Here is a 20,000-nt window from a genome sequence, read left to right as displayed (position 1 = left end):
ACATTACCTAACCTAATGTAGAAAAAACTTCACCTAAATGAACCTCACCTATAATATCCTAAATTAACCTAACCTAAATTAAGCAAAGCTGGCCTAACCTAACCTAACATAACCTAACTTAACCTAACCTAACCTAACATAACGTAACATCACCTAAACTACCCTAAACTAACACTAACAACCTAACCTAAATTAACCTAACCTAACCTAACTTAACCTGACCTGACCTAATCTAACCTAACTTCGCCTTACTTGAATTACATTCAAGTATCGATCAGTCAGTGGAGCCGAGGCTTGCTGGTTTTTCCCATCCTTCACAACCCAACCGACACATATACACACACACACATTCTCTCTCTTTCTCTCTCTCTCTCTCTCTCTCTCTCTCTCTCTAACTCCCTTCGTGATTTCTGGCATCTAGCCAAAAAGTATCTCCAATAACTTTGCTGCTTCTTCTTTCCCTACTCTATTTCAACCAGATGGCACCACTGCTATCGCATCTATTTCTAAAGCTGAAATCTTTGCTCAAACCTTTGCTAAAAATTCTACATTGGACGATTCTGGGCTTGTTCCTCCCTCTCCTCCACCCTCTGACAACTTCATGACACCTATTAAAATTCTTCGCAATGATGTTTTCCATGCCCTCGCTGGCCTAAACCCTCGGAAGGCTTATGGACCGGATGGGGTCCCTCCTATTGTTCTCCGAAACAATGCCTCCATGCTTGCACCTTGCCTATTCAAATTCTTTCAGCTCTGTCTGTCAACACTACCTTTCCTTCTTGCTGGAAGTTTACCTACATTCAACCTGTTCCTAAAAACGGTGACCGTTCTAATCCCTCAAACTACCATCCTATTGCTTTAATTTCCTGCCTATCTAAAGTTTTTGAATCTATCTTCAACAGGAAGATTCTTAAACATCTATCACTCCACAACCTTCTATCTGATCGCCAGTATGGGTTCCGTCAAGGCCGCTCTACTGGTGATCTTCTGGCTTTCCTTACTGAGTCTTGGTCATCCTCTTTTAGAGATTTTGGTGAAACTTTTGCTGTTGCCTTGGACATAATTATCAAAAGCTTTTGATAGAGTCTGGCACAAAGCTTTGATTTCCAAACTACCCTCCTACGGTTTCTCTCCTTCTCTCTGTTTACTTCATCTCAAGTTTCCTTTTTGACCGTTCTATTGCTGCTGTGGTAGACGGTCACTGTTCTTCTCCTAAATCAATTAACAGTGGTGTTCCTCAGGGTTCTGTCCTGTCACCCACTCTCTTCTTATTATTCATTAATGATCTTCTAAACCAAACTTCTTGTCCTATCCACTCCTACGCTGAAGATACCACCCTGCACTTTTCCACGTCTTTTCATAGACGTCCAACCCTTCAGGAGGTAAACATATCACGCAGGGAAGCCACAGAACGCCTGACTTCTGATCTTTCTAAAATTTCTCATTGGGGCAGAACAAACTTGATATTGTTCAATGCCTCAAAAAATCAATTCCTCCATCTATCAACTCGACACAACCTTCCAGACAACTATCCCCTCTTCTTCAATGACACTCAACTGTCCCCCTCTTCTACATTGAACATCGTCGGTGTGTCCTTTACTTATAATCTGAACTGGAAACTTCACATCTCATCTCTAGCTAAAATAGCTTTTATGAAGTTAGGTGTTCTGAGACGTCTCCGCCAGTTTTTCTCACCCCCCCAGCTGCTAACTCTGTACAAGGGCCTTATCCGTCCATGTATGGAGTATGCTTCACATGTCTGAGGGGGGTTCCACTCATACTGCTTTTCTAGACAGGGTGGAATCAAAAGCTTTTCGTCTCATCAACTCCTTTCCTCTAACTGACTGTCTTCAGCTTCTCTCTCACCGCCGCAATGTTGCATATCTAGCTGTCTTCTACCGCTATTTTCATGCTAACTGCTCTTCTGATCTTGCTAACTGCATGCCTCCCCTCCTTCCGTGGCCTCGCTGCACAAGACTTTCTTCTTTCTCTCACCTCTATTCTGTCCACTTTTCTAACGCAAGAGTTAACTAGTATTCTCAATCATTCATCCCTTTCTCTGGTAAACTCTGGAACTCCCTGCCTGCTTCCGTATTTCCACCTTCCTATGACTTGAATTCCTTCAAGAGGGAGGTTTCAAGACACTTATTCATCATTTTTTGACCACTGCTTTGACCCCTGTATGGGACTGGCATTTCAGTGGGCATTTTTTTTATTACATTTTTGTTGCCCTAGGCCAGTGTCCTTCCTACATAAAAAAAAAAAAAAATAGTAGTAGTAGTAGCAGTAGTAGTAGTAGTAGTAGTAGTAGTAGTAGTAATGCTATTTTTCATATATTTAGTAATTTTTTTTTTCATATTAATATTTATATTTATATTTTTTTGTTTTGTTTTGACATTCATACGAATGCTATAAAGGTGAAGCATAGAAATTTATTTGATAAATAATTAATTTATATATCTATTTATTTTGATTTTTTTTATTAATTAATTAATATATTTTTATTATTATTATTTTTTTTTTGTCTCTATGATAAGCAAAGCATTATAGACCTTATGAAAGCACATATCCTCTAGAGTCTTGCCCTACAAAAGATTCTGTAAAGTAAAAAATAAAGGGAATAAGTGTCAGTGACGTTTGATGAATAGAGGAAGGCGTGGCAGAAATTACCATAAAACGTGTATAAATGAAAATTTATCTTCCTCGTATTTTCCAACTTGCGTTTGCTTCTTGAAAATTTAACTGGGTGGGTCATATAGCAGACATATTGTTCTTTCCTCCATTGTAGTTTGTTTCCAGCAAGCCCCCTAAATAAAGTTTCTGTTTTTTTTTTTTTTTTTTTTTTTTAAAGAAATGAGGAATTACATTCTAACGCTGATCACTGAGCGGAGCGTAGACGAGCTGCTATCCTCAAGGACGTTACCTCTCTCTCTCTCTCTCTCTCTCTGTCTCTTAGTGAAGAAGAATTAACATGAGTAAATAAGACTTTAAATAAAAAGAATATATATATATATATATATATATATATATATATATATATATATATATATATATATATATATATATATATATATATATATATATATATATATATATATATATATATATATATATTCAAAGACAATGAATATCCTCTGGGGAAGGGGTGACGATCCTTATTTAACCCTTAATTTCAGTTGAATTTTGACAAGTCTACGTTAAAATGTTTCCATTTTTCTGCAGTGATAAAGAAAGTAGAGGGGTAGCTAATATATTTAGTTGTTAATTGTATCTTTTTTCTTTCTTTTTTTCATTTATTCTTTTATTAATTTTTCTTTTCATTGCTTAATTATGCATTATGCCGACACTGCAGGTTACAATTGCAGATATTGCAAGTATTTTTGAGACAATACAAGCACATCCAGCTAAACTATTGCTACAGTATAGAGAGAGTATTTCGATTACATACCTTATTCTTCATCTTCTTTTCTTCTTTTTTTTTTTTTTTAAATAAATATAATAATAAATAAATAAGTAAATAGGTATTGTCAAATGAAATCGTCGAGATTACGCAGGGGTTTCGGGCAATACTTGGATGGGTGACTACACAAGCCTCATCAGTCTGAAAAAAAAATAAATAAATAAAAAATAAGAATAAGAATAGGGAGAATGAACGAAAATTTTAAGTAATAAAGATAACAGTAAGAATTATTATAACAAGAATAAGAAAAATTACAATAAAGGAATATAAAAAAAAAAGAAAGAAAGCATCCCATGTCTTTCTTCCTAATTGTCATAGAAGGGTGAATTCTTTTGTATATTTTCCAACATTTCCAATACAACGATATGAATGGGGGAAGAAAGAATAAGAATAATAGAAAGAAGGCCTCCCAACACCTAGTTCTCCGGTCTTGGCCAATTAGCTAACGGCGGGATCAGCGCAGTTAAGCAGGGGGTCCGGGAAGAACTTGGATGGGTGACCACAAAAGCCTCATCTCTCTGAGAATAGAAAAAAATAGCAATAAGAATGAGGAGAATGAACGAAAAACGAAAATAATAAAATAACAATAACAACTATAATAAAAATAAGAAGATTAAGAATAAAAAGAACAAAAATAAGGGAAAAAAGTAATAATATATCTCTCTTGCTAATTGTCGTAGAATTATGAATGAAGGGTTAATTTTAGTGCATATTTTCCAACATTTTCAGCACAACAATGCAACAACAATACAGGAAAGAATAAGAATAAGAGAAATAAGCCCTCCCAACACCTTGTTCTCCGCTCTTGACCAATCAGCTGACGGCGGGATCAGCAAGGTTAAGCAGGGGGTCCGGGCAGAACTTGGATGGGTGACCGCACAAGCCTCATCTCTCTAAAAGTAGGATAAATAAGAATAAGATAAGGAAGAATAATAAAAAAAAAATGAAAATAATAAAGATAACAATATTAATTATGACAAGAATAAGAAAAAAATAGAATAAAAAGAATGAAAAAAATAAGAATATCACAACTTTCTTGCTAATTGTCTTAGAATTTTAAATGACATGTCAGTTCTGCTGTATATTTTCCAAGATTTGTTATGAATGAGGGAAGAAAGAATAAGAATAAGAATAAGAATAAGAAAAAAATGAATTAGACTAACAATAATGATCACATCTTTCATGCGTGACTGCGTGGGCGATGAGCCTCACTGGACGTTTCTGACCAATCACAAGGCAGGGTTGGAGTCGTCGGGCCCACCCGATTCATATATAAAGGGATTTTGTGGGAAGCGCGGGCAGACTCAGCTGAGTGTTCGTTGTGAGTTGTTGTTACCACAACTATGGCATGTACCAAGCAAACGGCTCGCAAGTCCACTGGTGGCAAGGCGCCCCGCAAGCAGCTTGCTACAAAGGCAGCTCGCAAGTCTGCTCCAGCCACTGGAGGTGTCAAGAAACCCCACCGTTACAGGCCTGGAACCGTTGCTCTCCGTGAGATCCGCCGTTATCAGAAGAGCACTGAGCTGCTTATCAGGAAACTGCCTTTCCAGCGCCTGGTGCGTGAAATTGCTCAGGATTTCATGACTGACCTCCGCTTCCAGTCCTCTGCTGTCATGGCTCTCCAGGAAGCTTCCGAGGCTTACCTCGTGGGTCTGTTTGAGGATACCAACCTGTGCGCCATCCATGCCAAGCGCGTGACTATCATGCCAAAGGACATCCAACTGGCTCGTCGCATCCGTGGCGAGCGTGCCTAAGAAGTCATCCACGAATGATCTTCATAACAGCAATATCTAGGCCCTTTTTAGGGCCAAACATCTCTTTCATTAAAGAATTTTCATAGACAATCTGTTTGGTTTTGTGGAAGAAAATATTTATTTTCCATCTTTCAGTATCAGGTTAATAATTAACTTTCGACTTTCAACTCAATATCCTTCCCCCTTTTTTTTATTATTATTATTATTATTATTTCCTCTTCCATGGCCATATCTCTTTCACTTGGGAGAATTTTTATCTTTCTTTATCTCTATTTTTTTTTTTTATCTTTTCTTTATCTCCACAGAATAATAATCACGATAATAATAAGCATAATAATAATAATAATAATAATAATAATAATAATAATAATAATGATACAATAATTATTATAATAATAATCATAATAAAAACAACAATATTAATAATATTAATAATGATAATAATAATAATAATAATAATAATAATAATAATAAAAATAATAATAATAATAATATTAATAATAATAACAATAATTATAATAATAATGCATTTGTCTATATCGTATCTTTTTTCCTTTTCAAGTGTGGCTCCAATGGAGCCGGGTATTATTTTATACTGGCAGCAGTATACTGGCCGCCTGTTTACTTGGAGGAGGTATACTTGGTAACAGCCTTGGTGCCTTCAGAAACAGCGTGTTTTGCCAGTTCACCAGGCAGAAGAAGACGGACAGCGGTCTGGATTTCCCGGCTGGTGATGGTGGAGCGCTTGTTATAGTGTGCCAGGCGGGATGCCTCGGCAGCGATGCGCTCGAAAATGTCATTCACGAACGAGTTCATGACTGACATGGCCTTGGAGGACACGCCAGTGTCTGGGTGGACTTGCTTGAGCACCTTGTAGATGTAGATGGAGTAGCTCTCCTTCCTCCTGCGCTTCTTCTTCTTGTCGCCCTTGGCAATGGCCTTCTGTGCCTTGCCAGCTTTCTTGGCAGCCTTTCCTGATGCTTTGGGAGGCATAGTGTCGCCGTACTGCTGTGAGAACGAGTGTGCGTTTTCAAAGTTTCAAAGTTTCAAAGTTTATTGAGTAAAGTTGGGGGAGATACAAAATAGGGGGGAGGGGGAAGTACAGAGTAAGAGATACAGAAATAAGTCAAAGTACAAAAGTTGCCGGGCGATCCGACCTGCTATTATTATACATATTAGAAACTATATTTAATATGAAAGTTTACATGTTGTTTGAAGCTTATATGGGGGTATTTATTTCTTTACATATTGTATATATCCTTAAAGTAACATATTTATATTGTGAGATGATGTAGGATGTTTATTTACAATGGGAAATAAATTACTTAATTTTTACATAATACATTTTTACATTAATACATAATAGACTTATTTATAAAGTGGTTCCGGGTTAGGGGTCCGTTCCAGCGCCCACAAGCTTCTGGGAAACCATGAGTGCTGCGACTGTGGCGCTGCTTTATGGAGCTGTCTCAGGGTCCGGTACTGCTCCCAGTCCTCCTCGGCCATGCGCTGCCACATCTGTGCCGCTTGTTGGTGTAGACGTATGTTGACCGGGGGGGTGTCTGAGTCCATATGAAGGGATTCAGAGCTCTTGAAATCATCCACCGGACACCAGCCGCAATCCGAAGTGCAGCATTTTGTACTCTCTGGAGGCGGCGGTGGGCAGTCTGGGTGAGGGCATGTAGAGGGACAGGTGGGTACGTTAGGACAGGCAGCACCATGGTCTTGACCAGGTGGAGCTTGACCTTGCTGTCCAGCTCTCGAAAACGTCGGAGGAGGGCCAAGACAGCCTTGCCCCTCTCCACCCTCTGGGAGATGTGGGCCGAGTACCCTCGCCCTGAGACGTGAAGGCCCAGTAGTTTCCCGCTGGGGCTGAACTCGACGGCTTCCTCATCGACCAGCAGAAGTTTAGTGTTCTGCGTGGCTGGTGCTATGACTGAGAATTTAGCCATGTTTGTTCTTATTCTCCATTCTTCCTCGAACGTGCTGACTCGCGTAATTTCCCGCCCGGTCCTCGCATTTAGCATCAGGCGCGACCTTCCTGGATGGAAGACTACCTGGGAGACGTCGTCCGCATACTGGACGTTTATTCCTGCCTGGGAGGCAGGACAGTCTCCTGTGAATATGGTATATAGCGTCGGGGAGAGGACACTTCCCTGTGGCACCCCTGTCTGCAGCGGGAAGGGCGGTCCGCTGTAGGTGCCGACACGCACTCTGGCACTCCTATCGTCCAAAAAGTCGCAGAGAAGGCGCTCGACAGGGCCCGGGAGCCCCAAGTGCAGCACCTTGAACTTAAGCCCCAAGTGCCACACTTTGTCGAACGCCTTGCTTACATCTCTGAGTACTAGGTTGCACCGATGTCCCAGTGCCTGGTGGAGTGCCAGAGTCTCTGTTGCCACAGCTATGGCGTGCGTCGTGCCTCTTCCCCGACGGAAACCATATTGTGCCGTGTTGTACAGGTGTCCCTCATCCAGGTGGTCACGCAGCCTCCTGCCAATGACCCTCTCGAACATTTTTCCTGGCACCTCCAGGAGGGAGATGGGCCGATAGCTGTCCGGTTGTGTTAGAGCCTTGCCAGGCTTGGCTATCATCTTCATCTCCGCTTCTTTAAGCCCGTCTGGAAAATAACCTGCCGACAGGGCAGAGTTGAAGATGTCCCGGAGTCGAGCAAGAGCAGGAGGTGGGAGGTGGGCGAGAATTGTCCTGTTGATCCCACTGCTGCCAGGGCAGGTGGGCTTGCTTGACCTAATGGCTGCTTTTAGCTCTTCTAGGGAGATGAAGCAGGTGAGTGGGGAGTCACCCGCCAGCCTCGTGGGGTCCGCTTCCTGGTGCGGAGTGGTGTGATGTCTGTGGACTGCAAGGTAATCCAGCACCATGTCATTGTCCTCATAGTCCTCGTCGTCGTCTTGGAAAACTGTTTCCCATTTCCTAGTAAATAGTCTGGCTTTGTCAACATTACTGTAGTGTCTTTGTCCGTTCCTGTCAAGTAGGTATGAGTCTTGTCCTTTTGTTCGTCCAGATAGGCGTTTGACCTGAGCCCAGAACCTCCTGGGCTCCTTGCACCTTGAAGCCAGACCCTCCAGAGTCCGTCCCCAGTGTCGCCTGGCTTCGTCTCTCCTTAATTCATGGAGCGTAAGTCTAAGTCTAACGTATCTTCTATAGTCGTCGTTCGTCCAGCCATGAAGTTGTGCTCTTTGTCGCAGTGCATTGAATTGTATCCTTGTCATCTGTGTTTGTCTAGTCGGTCTTGGGGCAGGTTCTAGTCTGTACTGTGTTTTTGGTATGTGTCGGTCCGCAGTGTCTTTTACCTTTGTCATCCAGTCCGCTAGTGCTGTGTCTATCTCCTCGAGACTCGCTCGGGAGATGTCAATTGCGTCTGTCATGTCTAAGCTTTCGTCCTCCTGAAAGGAGTCCCAGTCAACCCTATGAAAGGAGTAAGAAAGGGGGGTCGGAGTGAGAATAGGAGAAGTTGAAATGTCAATAATGATTGGTATGTGATCACTACTAGTTAGCGGGCCAGGGGAGAGAGAATGAGCATAGTGGAAGGTTTGATTGGAGAAGACAATGTCAGGTGAAGTGGAGGAGAGAAGTCCATAGTAGGTCGGAAAATTAGGGCCAATGTGTCTCGCGGTTTGTCGTCTAAAATAGTCCGTGAGATCACGGCCTACCTGATTCGTAGTACCATACCCTAGTGTCTGGTGTCAGGCGTTCAAGTCTCCTGCGAAAAGCATCGGTGTCTGCCTACGTATGAGTCTCATGAAATCGGGGTGGGGGATGTACTGTCGTCTAGGAGGTAAATATGTAGTTGCAATTGTCAAGGTCCCATCGAATGTCTCTATGTCAACAGCTAAGGTGTCAGAAAGAAAGTCATCCTGAATTCTGTGAGTGAGCGAGCATCTGACTGCTATCGCCACTCCATCATTTTGCTCACCACTAGAGTTCATCTGGTGAACTCGAAATCCAGGAATCCTAAGTCTGTTTTCGTCTGGTAGTCCGTGTCCGTTAATTAGTATGACGTCCGGGTCAAACTGTCGGTAAGTGTTACATAAGTCGTACTTACGAGTCGTCCAGTGTAATACATTGTGCTGGATTACCTTGAGTCGCTGCATTATGCTGTCTGGGTCTTCTTCTTCCTTCCTCTCCTCTTCTTGAGTGATGGCTCTGAAGAGGTGAAGGGTCCAGATGGCATGGTATCGAAGACTGCGTCCCGTACTGAAGTGAGGAGGTGATCCACAGGGCGGTCCATTTTCCTGAGGCGATCTATAACAAGGTCGTAGTCACTGGCACTGAGGTTATGACGGATCTTGTAGCGTCCTTCCCTTACCCCTCTTTCCATATGGGGGAAGGTGCGAGTTCGGGGCCACATGTCGGTGTTTTTCTTTACGATGACAACCTCCAGTCCATTAACTTCCTCGTCCGAGTGGTCGTCCTCGCTGTCACTTCCTGCTGGAGATGTGGAGTCCCCGTCTGAGTCTTCCTGTACCTGGAGTGTGTTTTCCGCGCTAATTCTTTCGGCTGTGACTGCCTGTTCTTGTTCGACGACACTTCTCTGGGGAGGGACGGGGGCACTTTTTCCTGCAGTCAGGGCTGTGATAAGGGCTGCCGTGTTCTTGATAGGCGCAAGTTTAACCTCAGGGATCCCATTTTTTGCCAAGCTCTCGGAAAGAGTTTTTTAGAAGGATCCTGGCTCTGCTACATTGGCCAGATGTGCATGTAGGAGGCACATTAAGCCGGTCATGTGTTGGCCAGTTGAGTCAGGGATACCATTAGTGGTTGTAGCCTGTGCATAGGTTGTAGTTGCTCCTTGTATCCTCTTCTGTCTCAGGCTATTTTGTTTTTCCCTGAGGGCTTGCTTCCTCACCATGCATTTCATTGCCGTCGCATGGTGTGCTTCGTTACAGTTGATGCATCTTCGTTCCTGGGTTCTGCATTCCCAGTGCTGATGCCCCTCCTTGGCACAATTGGAGCACATTGAGTACCCCTGGGGTTTGTTACAGAGCCTTGTAACATGATCCTCCACTGCATAACAACGGTTACACGTTATGAGCTCTATGTACTCTTCTTGGTGCACTTGGGATGGGGGGATAGACATGCAGAACATCAACAGTCCCGTTTCAGTAGCTTTCTTGGCCATGTCACTCGTCTCGAAGGTGATCTTGACATTCTTGGAGCGTGGGAACTTGTAAACTTCTTGGACTTTTGCCCAACTCTGTTCCTTTTCGACTTCGTCCAGGATTTCGTTTGCATCATGCTCGTACACAAGATCGTCCAGTCTAGTGCAGACCACCGATCGTTGAGCCCGAAGGGTAGGGGGCATGAGTGCGCTGAAGCCATCCTCGGTGAGTTTCTCATGTTTCCCAGAGCTGAAGATTAAGTCAGCATCTTGCATTGATCCTGTGATCACAATTATGGCATCACGTGCTGGGATCAGACGGGTAATCTTCACCTCTGGGGCCAGAATATGCAGGAGCCTTCGCCGAGTGGCGAGGTCATTGGCCCGGGCATGCTTTATTCGCACCCGAGTCATTGCTGCTAAGTAGTGCCTTATCCAGGGCCAAGCATTTCTCCGCGCGGTGAAGGGGGTGGCACTGAGGGTCACTGAGGGTCACAGGACAGGGAACACTAGGGCGGAAACACTGGGACGAGGGGGGGTGGGGGGTGGGGGGGTTGGGGTGGGGGTGGGGGTGGGAGTGTAGGGAGGGTGGGGGTGGGAGGGTAGGGGTGGGAGGGTGGGAGGTTGGGGGTGGGGAAGGGGAGGGTAAGAGGGCACACTGGGACAGGGAGTTCAATCCTGGTCACTGTGGAGGAGCGGGAAGGACATCGCGGCACTATGGAACACGTCACTGAGACACTGTGGGGTTGTGGGGGGTAGGGGTAGTATTCCTGGGCACTGGGGGATTAATCCTGGGCACTGTAGAAGGGTGGGTAGCACATCACGGCACTCGGGAGAACGTCACTGTGGGGTGAAGGGGATTATTCCTGGGCACTGGGAATGGGGGGGGGGAGAGGGGAGTACATCCTGGGCACTGTGGTGGGAAGGAGGGGAAGGGGTTATCGCCTGGCAGTGTAGTGGTTGAGAACACTTCTGGAGACTTCTCACTGCTGCGTTGAGTTGTTTGTGGAGGCCTGGTCTTCGCTTGGTGAGTGTGTAGACTGTTGCTGGCACTGGCACTTGTAGCTCATCCTTGTGGCACGCTGGCACTGGAGTGGCACTGGAGTGGAGAGGGCAATTGCCTGGCACTGTGTGGTTACAGAAGTGGATGATGGGGGCCTGGGTGCCGAGGGAGCACCGGTGGAAGCGATGCGATAAAGGCCAAGGAAAAGGAAGTTTCCTTCTTTTTCGGGTGTCTCCTGTGCCAGGTAAGTATGATTTTGGCCAGTGCAGGGTAGCGGCGCGGTGCGTGCAGCAACCCCTGCTAATGATTCCCTATTGGAGCTGCCCTGTTTTCTCCTGTCGTAGACGCCCTTGGAGGGGCCAGAGTCGCCCGGAGACGATTCGTCTTGCCCTTAGATGTCCTGCTGGAGAAGGCGGCGCTCTTGGCAACCTATTTAGACTCTTCAGGGCTTTTTCTAGGGTTTCTTCGATGTCTTCTGCCTCTTCAGCGGCGTCTTCTTGGAGATGGGAAGGAGCACGTCCTTACTGCTCAATCCTGAGTCGTGCGTTTTCTCAGTTGAAAAGTGGTATATATATCAGCGTGCCTACTCAGGATCAAGAGTCGCCACCTCAGCGAGCGTCCTGATTGGTCCAGACGCGCTCTGGGCCGATCTGATCTCGCGTATATATAGCCGTTTTTCCCAAAATTCACTACTTGCTCGCAGAGCTACCGACGAGGTTAGAGTACTCGCGCTCCTCATTTATCACCAACAACAACAACTACTACTACTACTACCACAACATCCATTATCATGTCTGGACGCGGCAAGGGAGGAAAGGTGAAGGGAAAGTCAAAGTCCCGTTCCAGTCGTGCTGGACTCCAGTTCCCGGTCGGCAGGATTCATCGCCTTCTAAGGAAAGGCAACTACGCCGAGCGCGTGGGTGCTGGTGCCCCCGTGTACCTTGTGGCAGTTATGGAGTACCTGGCTGCTGAAGTCCTTGAGCTTGCCGGCAATGCCGCCCGTGACAACAAGAAGACTCGCATCATTCCACGTCACCTGCAGCTGGCCATCCGCAACGACGAGGAACTTAACAAGCTCCTCTCCGGAGTCACCATTGCACAGGGTGGCGTGCTGCCCAACATTCAGGCCGTGCTCCTTCCCAAGAAGACTGAGAAGAAGTAAATAAAGGGCCTCCCTCCCCTTCAGCCAATATCACCATCAATCCGGCTCCTCTTCGGAGCCACACGTTCAAACATCTAGAGAGTTGTGTAGACTATACTGGTATATCAATAATAAGCAAGTAGTGTATTTATTTTCGAGTTAGTTATTTGTTATTATTATTATTATTATTTAGTCAGGCACGCAAGTGACCGAGAATAAATATGTACGAGTATACTATATTTCTACTAATGTACCTGCTGTGTGTCACAGTGGAGAGTTGATTAGATGTGTTGCCTATTGTGATAATGTTGAGCGTCTTCTTCATCTCAATGTATATTTTGTTTTATGAGAAACTGAGAACGATGAGGGGCGTGATCATTGAAATAAGTCAATGATAATAATAATAATAATAATAATAATAATAATAATAATAATAATAATAATAATAATAATAATAATAATGATAATAATAATAATAATAATGATACTTGGAGAAGACCTGATGAAGTGAGAAAGATGGTTATAAATAATAATGGTTTCTTTTCTTAGCTCAGATAGTGATAGTGAACATGGTTATGAGAAAGTAGTAGTAATAATAGTAGTCTATGGTCCTTCTTTCTTTTCATGTTTGTGGACCTTAAAAAGGTCTGGGAGATGATGTTATTCAATGATGATAATGCAAGCTGAATAGCTGGCACCATCTCAATAATGGAGCGATTTAACCACCAAATCCGTACAGGGTACGGCCCTGACGCTTGAGGGCGTAGACAACGTCCATGGCAGTAACGGTCTTACGCTTGGCGTGCTCGGTATAGGTGACAGCATCCCTGATAACGTTCTCAAGGAACACCTTGAGCACCCCACGAGTCTCCTCGTAGATGAGACCAGAGATGCGCTTGACGCCACCTCGGCGAGCTAGACGACGGATAGCAGGCTTGGTGATTCCTTGGATGTTATCACGCAGAACCTTACGGTGACGCAGGCGCCTCCCTTTCCAAGACCCTTGCCTCCCTTGCCGCGGCCAGTCATGGTGATGAGAGCTGCTAGTACGACGTCCGAACGGTCTAACAGGAAGCTCACGAATGTGCCTCAAAATAACATAAAAAACATAACAAAGAGAGAAAAGATGAGGAGGGAGAAGTGGGGATAGTGGGAAGAAAAGGGGGGTGATAAGAAGGGAATTGTAGTAGGAGAAATAGTCACTGGGGCTTAACCCAGGCGCAATTTGAATTATGAAAGGACATTTTTTTTTTTTTTTTTTTTTTTTTTTTTTTTTTTTTTTAACGTGTTATATTCATTCTAAGATGGCAAGGGAGACAAGGTCCTTATCGGGGAAAGCAGGAGAGTCAGCCACCAACCGAGCAAGCCCAGCCCAACACAGCCACAGCCACGGACGCCGCCCACGCACCCAAAACCTCTGGCCAAACCATGCACAAGTTAGGGGCCAGACTATTCAGAGCCTGCACCATCAGGATGTGAAAGAGGAGTGAAGCACAGTCAGAGTAAAAAGTTTTTTTTTTAAGCTTTTTATTGGTTCAAAGAAGGACAGAGGAAGAAGTACATCCGTATAGCGGAGGGACCTACAGTTTTACGTGGGTTCCGAACCACGGATAGTAGTAGAGTGATTTGGTGATGGCCGGGATATTTATTGTGTGATGTAATATGGTGGATGAAAAAGCGGTGTCGGTCCTTTCTTCTCGTGTCCTGTGACTCGTCCTGCAAAAAGGCCAACCTGCTAAAAAAAAGCAAATATAAAAAATGTCGTGATATTATACGAGTATGCATGGGGAGGATGAGGATGGTTTGTGATAATGATTGACGTGATGGTAGGATGTGCAATGACAGAGGCTCGAAAAGGCTCCCTCACCGCAACGAGGGGTCAAATCTAATACCATCTGCTTGCACGCGGTAAGTCGCTGGTGGCGGGGGGTGAATGGGGATTCCTGCATGGATGCTTCCAGGGCCCCGCCCCACCATCTCTTGACTACCTTCCTGCCCAGCCCTTGCCGCACCCGACTACCTCTGTGTGGGGGGTGAAGTGGCTTCCACTGAATGGTGTGGTTACCGTCCCCATCATCAGTACTGGCCGCTCCTTAACTGCCTCGGGGGGTACCGCTACCGGAACGTCATGCCGACGGCCGGAGGCCCCATTGCCGTGACGTCAGTGGGAGGAGTGCGGTTCGTGCTATCCCCGTCTCTCTGGAAGTGGTCCGGTGCCCCCTTAAAACCTAGGGTGCGAGGCAAGAAAATAATGTATAAAAAACAAAAATATGAATACAAAGCCCTAAGACAAAAAATATGAAAAAACCACTAGGTGTTGGCACACGACCCCACTCCTTCGGTCAGAGGCGTGGTATGTTAATGGCGGTGTTTTTTGTCGCGTCCCTTTCCCAGGAGCTGTCCGGTGCCACCTTAAAACCTAGGCTGCGAGACAGAAAAATAAATGCATAAAAACAAAAATGTGAATACAAAACCATAAGACAAAAAATATGAAAAAACCACTAGGTGTTGGCACTCGGGCCCACCGACGTGAATGAGAGAACGACGATGATGCCACTCAGACACCATGAGTGGTACAGAGAAAGGAGATAGTGAAGGGAAGAAAGGAGGAGTCCATTATTAGAAGACAGGTTCAGGAGGCACAGTGGGAGGATCAAGGAGATTGCAGTGCGGCAGGTGACGGAAAGCTGGGGGGAGGTTGGTAATGAAATTGTATGTGATTGTGTGTCTGTCAGAGAAGGAGCTTAGTTGTTTTTCGATTCTATTGTGGAGTGTTATGTTAAGAGGGGGGATGTTGGACTCCTCGTGAATGGAGAGAGAGGTTCGGAAGTCGAACCATTTCGTCCCAAGAGCGAAACGAATTGCTCGGTTTTGAACCTTCTGAAGTTTAGAGAGGTTGGAGGGAGCAGAGAGAGAGAGGGCAAGAGGGCAGTAGGTTAAGAGAGGGAGAATGAAAGCTTTGTAGAGGTGAAGTTTTGTTTTTGTACTGCTGTCGCGAAATCTTTCCAGGCTGCTCAGGGCAATGGCGGCTATGGTTGCTTTTTGTTTTATATGTATATTGAAGTTACTTTGTTGTTGTTACTGATGGGAATTGGGGTGGGGATTGGATCAATTCTGTTTAGTGAGATTTGGCGGGGCTGACTTCATTTAATGTTGAAATAAGTGACTTTTGATTTTTCGGGATGGGAGAGAATTCGCCATTTCATCTCCTATAGGCTAGTCGCTATCAGTTCCCGTTGAATTTTGTCGGTTAGGAGATCTAACGACCTGGCACGGGCCAATTGCGTTACATCGTCCGCGTATTGAATAGTTAGTGAGTCATTGTGGGCTGGGAGGGGTAGGTCAGCTGTGTACATGTTAAAAAGGGTTGGGGAGAGTACGGAGCCTTGTGGGACTCCAGCCTGGGGGGTAAAAAATGTCGAAAAGTTGCCCTGGTGGCGGATTCTTGTCTGTCTCTCTTCCAGAAAATTACACAAGATGCGTTGTGTTAAAAAAGGGAGATTGAAGTTATTACAAATTTTGTATTTTAAACTGGTGTGCCAAACGGTGTCAAAAGCTTTTTTGACATCTTTTGTCACGAGGGCTGTCTTGTAATATGGCTTGTTGAAATTTAGGTAGGCTACTATGCTGTTAAGTGCGTCCTCAGTTGAGGCGTTCCTCCGGAAACCAAACTGCTGTGGTGCCAGCAATCCGTTACCTTCGAGGAACGCTCTCAATCTTAAATTGATTAGACGCTCAAATGTTTTTCCAAGAATTTCAAGGAGCCTTATGGGGCGATAGTTTTCTGGTAAGTGAGAGTTTTTTTCGGGCTTGGCAATTAGGGTGATGTTTGAAATTTTAAAAGCCTTTGGGAAGTATCCAGAGGCGAGGCAAGCATTGAATATTTTTGTCAGGCTGGATATGATTTCTGGAGGAAGGCTCCGCACCATTGGCCAGGTGACTCCTGAGGGGCCGGGGGCTCGCCGCGGAGTGTGCCTGAGCAACCTGGCGACATCTTCCTCCTCAATGGGTGTGATGAGAGGGTGTTGTGGGTCTAGTCGTGTTAAGTGTATAATGTTATGTGGTAGTGTGTTTGCTAGGTTTTGGCGCACAATATCGGTGATATGGTGTATGTGGGCAATACTGGGCTCATGAAGAGGGAGAGGGTGTGGTTGGAAGGAGTTACGCCAGTGTGTCTGGAAGGTGTTGGTGACCTGGTCTGGGTTGGTGACTCGATCACCGTTCACTAGGAGGTACTCGAATCTTTCCCGCTGGCATCCCTTCAGCTTGTGCACCATGTGCCAGAACTGAGTAGGGTTTCTACAGCGAGCTCCGTCCATACGGGAGACTAGAGTCCTCCAGTGAGCGCTGTGATCATCCTGTAGGCTATTTAGTATGTGTGTGCGAAGGGTGCAGAGGTCTCTGTAGATGGGAATGAGGCTGTTCATGTTTTTTAAAAAGCGTGTTCTGTAGCACACTAGTAGTCGTTGTGTTTTTATGGAGGGTCTGATGTCTATGTGAATTGTTGTTTCTTTGGGGTGTGTCTGTTGGATGATGTCAGGATGTCACTGTGTAGTTTCTCTAGGGCGCTGTCTATTTCTGTATATGGTTGGCCTTCGAGCTGTGTTGGTCGGTGTAGATCTGTAAGTGTTTCCCTGAATCCCTCCCAATCGGCGGAGCGGTAGTCGGGGACAGGTGGGGATGGGATAGATATGGGGTTGGAGGATATTTTTAGGATTATGGGAACGTGGTCTGAACCACAGAGGGGTCCGTGGGAGATGTGGTGGTGGAAAGGTAGGGACTGCCGATTGGAGAGAATGAGATCCGGCCTGCCATTCCCATTGTGGGTATAGCAGGTAGGAAAGTCAGGGCCAAGGAAACGGAGGCGTTTTAGTTGTGTGAGTTGCAGAAGTTCGTGTCCGTGTTGGTTGTTCTTGTTATGTCGAAATGCTGTGTGACTGGCATTAAGGTCTGAATTAAGGAATTAAGGTCATTAAGGTTGAAGAGATTGTTGAGGCTGGTGAGAGGGAGCCCAGTATCCGGTCTGCTGTACGTTGTGGCGATTAGAAATTGCCCGTTTTGTGTTTCGATCTTGGTGGCCAGGAAGTGAGCTGAAGGCCAGTCGGTTATGTGGATGTGTTTGATGGTACATTTTACCATGATAGCTACGCCATCATGGCGCGTACCTGTTGTGTAGCGTGTGTTGTATCCGTAAAGTTTGATGGGTTTAAGAGGTGTGCCTGTGTGGTTCAGAAGGACGATGTCTGGATCGATATATCGAATTGCTTATGAGATAAGGTGTCTGTTATTCCAGAAACCGTGACAGTTTAGTTGTACTACTGTGATCATTGTTGAGTGTGTTAGGTGTTTTTCCTACCCTTAAATGCGGTTCGTGTAGATGGGGGTGAAGGTTGGGGTTGGTTTGTGAGCAGGCGTTTTGTGTCAGTCTTTTTTGTGGTGTTGTTGGTTGTGTTGGTAGAAGTAATGGCACTGGTAATGGTAGTGGTAGGAGTGGATTGTGTTGGATGGGACTTCTGGGGCTGCGATTCCCCAGAAGCTGGGTCTTCTTCGGAGCCCATGTCCCTAGGTGAGAGGGAACTGGTGTCGTTGGGTGTGGTAAGTTCGGGTTGCTGAAGTGGGGGTGTTGGAGTGTGTATCTCTTCGTTTTGTTGGAAATGTTGTTTAAAGTGTTGTTGGTTGGTTTGTTGGAAGTTTGGTGGAAGCTTTATTGTGGGGCAACCGTTATACTCAAGCAGGGAATTCATGGTTTCAGCTTGCTTTTTTAAGTCGCCAAAAGAGGTCTGAATTGAATATTTTATGATAATTTCTGCAAACAGAAGTTTCTCTGAGTTTGTGTTTGTGTTAGAAGTAGTTTGTGTGGAAGTATTGGGTGTGGTGGCTTGTGCATAGGTAGTTGTAATTGGGGTAGGTTTTGGAGAGTTTTGTTGTTGCTGACTCTCACGTTTTATGGGACATTTAAAGGAGACCGCTGTGTGTTCCCCTTCACAGTTTATGCATTTTATTAGGCGTGAGTGGCGCTACAGCCTTTTGGCGCTACAGCCTTTAGGGTGCTACAACCACGAGTGGCCTATAAACAACCTATTGTTGTTTCCTGTCGCCCTAGAACCTATATCCCGAGGGGGATCCTAGATGGAGAGAGGAGACCCTGAATATCTAGCCCTGAGGTAGGGATTGTACGCTCCCGGGGTGTCTCTAGGCTGCTCTAGCCAACACTAGAGGCCCCGGTGGCTAAAGAGCGCGGAGCGGGCTTGCCTAAGGCCCGATCCTGACTCTGTCGCCGGTACGAAGAAAAGAAAGGTGGAGTAGGAGGAACAGTTGGCAAAAGTCACTTATACCAGTGAGTTACTGCGATCTTCCAGCGATACCCTTAGGTGAGGCTCTCTCCACAGGGAACGTAGGGAAGACCGCGGCTCCTCGAAGTGACTGCCGGGTTGTCTATCGGTATTCTTTTTTGTCTAGCAGGCCAAAGCCTTTTTTTTTTTTGTAGAGTCGTTGGAAGCGAAAATGCTCCTTTCTAGGCGGCTCGTAGGCGAGTGTGTGCGCCTTGCTTCCTGCCGGCCTTTTAAAGGACGCAGGAGTGAGAGCAGGAGCGGAGCTGGGCGCCTTTTGGTTCCTTCCGGACCCGGGGGGCGGAGCTTGTAACTCGGCGGCTCAGTGTAAGGCGGACCTTCTTCCTTCAAAGTTGGCTGCTGGTTGGTTAGCTGCTGCTGGGAGCTGGAGCTGGGAGAACCTTCTGCTACCAAAGTTGGAGGAAGTGTGTGCCTCAAAATAACATAACATAACATAACAAAGAGAGAAAAGATGGGGAGGGAGAAGTGGGGATAGTGGGAAGAATAGGGGGGTGATAAGAAGGGAATTGTAATAGGAGAAATAGTCACTGGGGCTTAACCCAGGCGCAATTTGAATTAGGAAGGTCATATTTTTTTTTTTTTTTTTTTAACGTGTTATATTCATTCTAAGATGGCAAGGGAGACAAGGTCCTTATCGGGGAAAGCAGGAGAGTCCGCCACCAACCGAGCAAGCCAAGCCCAAAACAGCCACGGCAACGGACGCCGCCCACGCCTCAAAATTTTTGTCGCGCGGTATATATTGAGCCAGAGCGGTCGTGCGTGTAGTAAATTACTATTTTCCCTGTTTTTCTCACTTAATTTAACATTATCGGGTCATATGCATAGGTTTTCTGTTTCAGTGTTGACCCTGCAACTGCACACTTATGACTAAATTCACATACACAAGCACAAATGTGAATAAAACTCAATATAAAGGTGGAGGAGTTACAAGATTTTCCGGCGCGCTAAGGCATGCCGAGATAATATACCTTCTCCCCTGACTTTTTTTCTTGTAGGCATGCGCAAGATTAATTCAGTATCAAGTAATGTTTCAACTGAATTCATATTCTAATTTTCAGAAACTATCTTCCATTTGGTAGCATAACCAGTTTCCCCTCTTCTAGTTGGAAGAAAAAACAAATATATTTATTAACACTAACTCCTTGCTCTTCCAGTATGGTTTATGTATATATATATATA

General features: G+C 45.3%; 2 pseudogenes; one reads left to right on the top strand and one right to left on the bottom strand.

Annotated features, from left to right (window-relative positions):
- The window catches only part of LOC135114430 (histone H3-like), a 12,625-nt pseudogene extending 7,353 nt beyond the window's left edge, over nt 1-5,272 (top strand).
- A 7,852-nt stretch (nt 5,273-13,124) lies between these two features.
- LOC135114322 (histone H4-like) lies at nt 13,125-13,500 on the bottom strand (annotated as a pseudogene).
- Nucleotides 13,501-20,000: the final 6,500 nt, after the last annotated feature.

The sequence above is a fragment of the Scylla paramamosain genome, chromosome 27, assembly GCF_035594125.1.
Source record: "Scylla paramamosain isolate STU-SP2022 chromosome 27, ASM3559412v1, whole genome shotgun sequence".
NCBI classification, from domain to species: domain Eukaryota; kingdom Metazoa; phylum Arthropoda; class Malacostraca; order Decapoda; family Portunidae; genus Scylla; species Scylla paramamosain.
The sequence above is the reverse complement of the archived record's forward strand: the minus strand, read 5'-3'. Positions and strand labels throughout refer to the sequence as shown.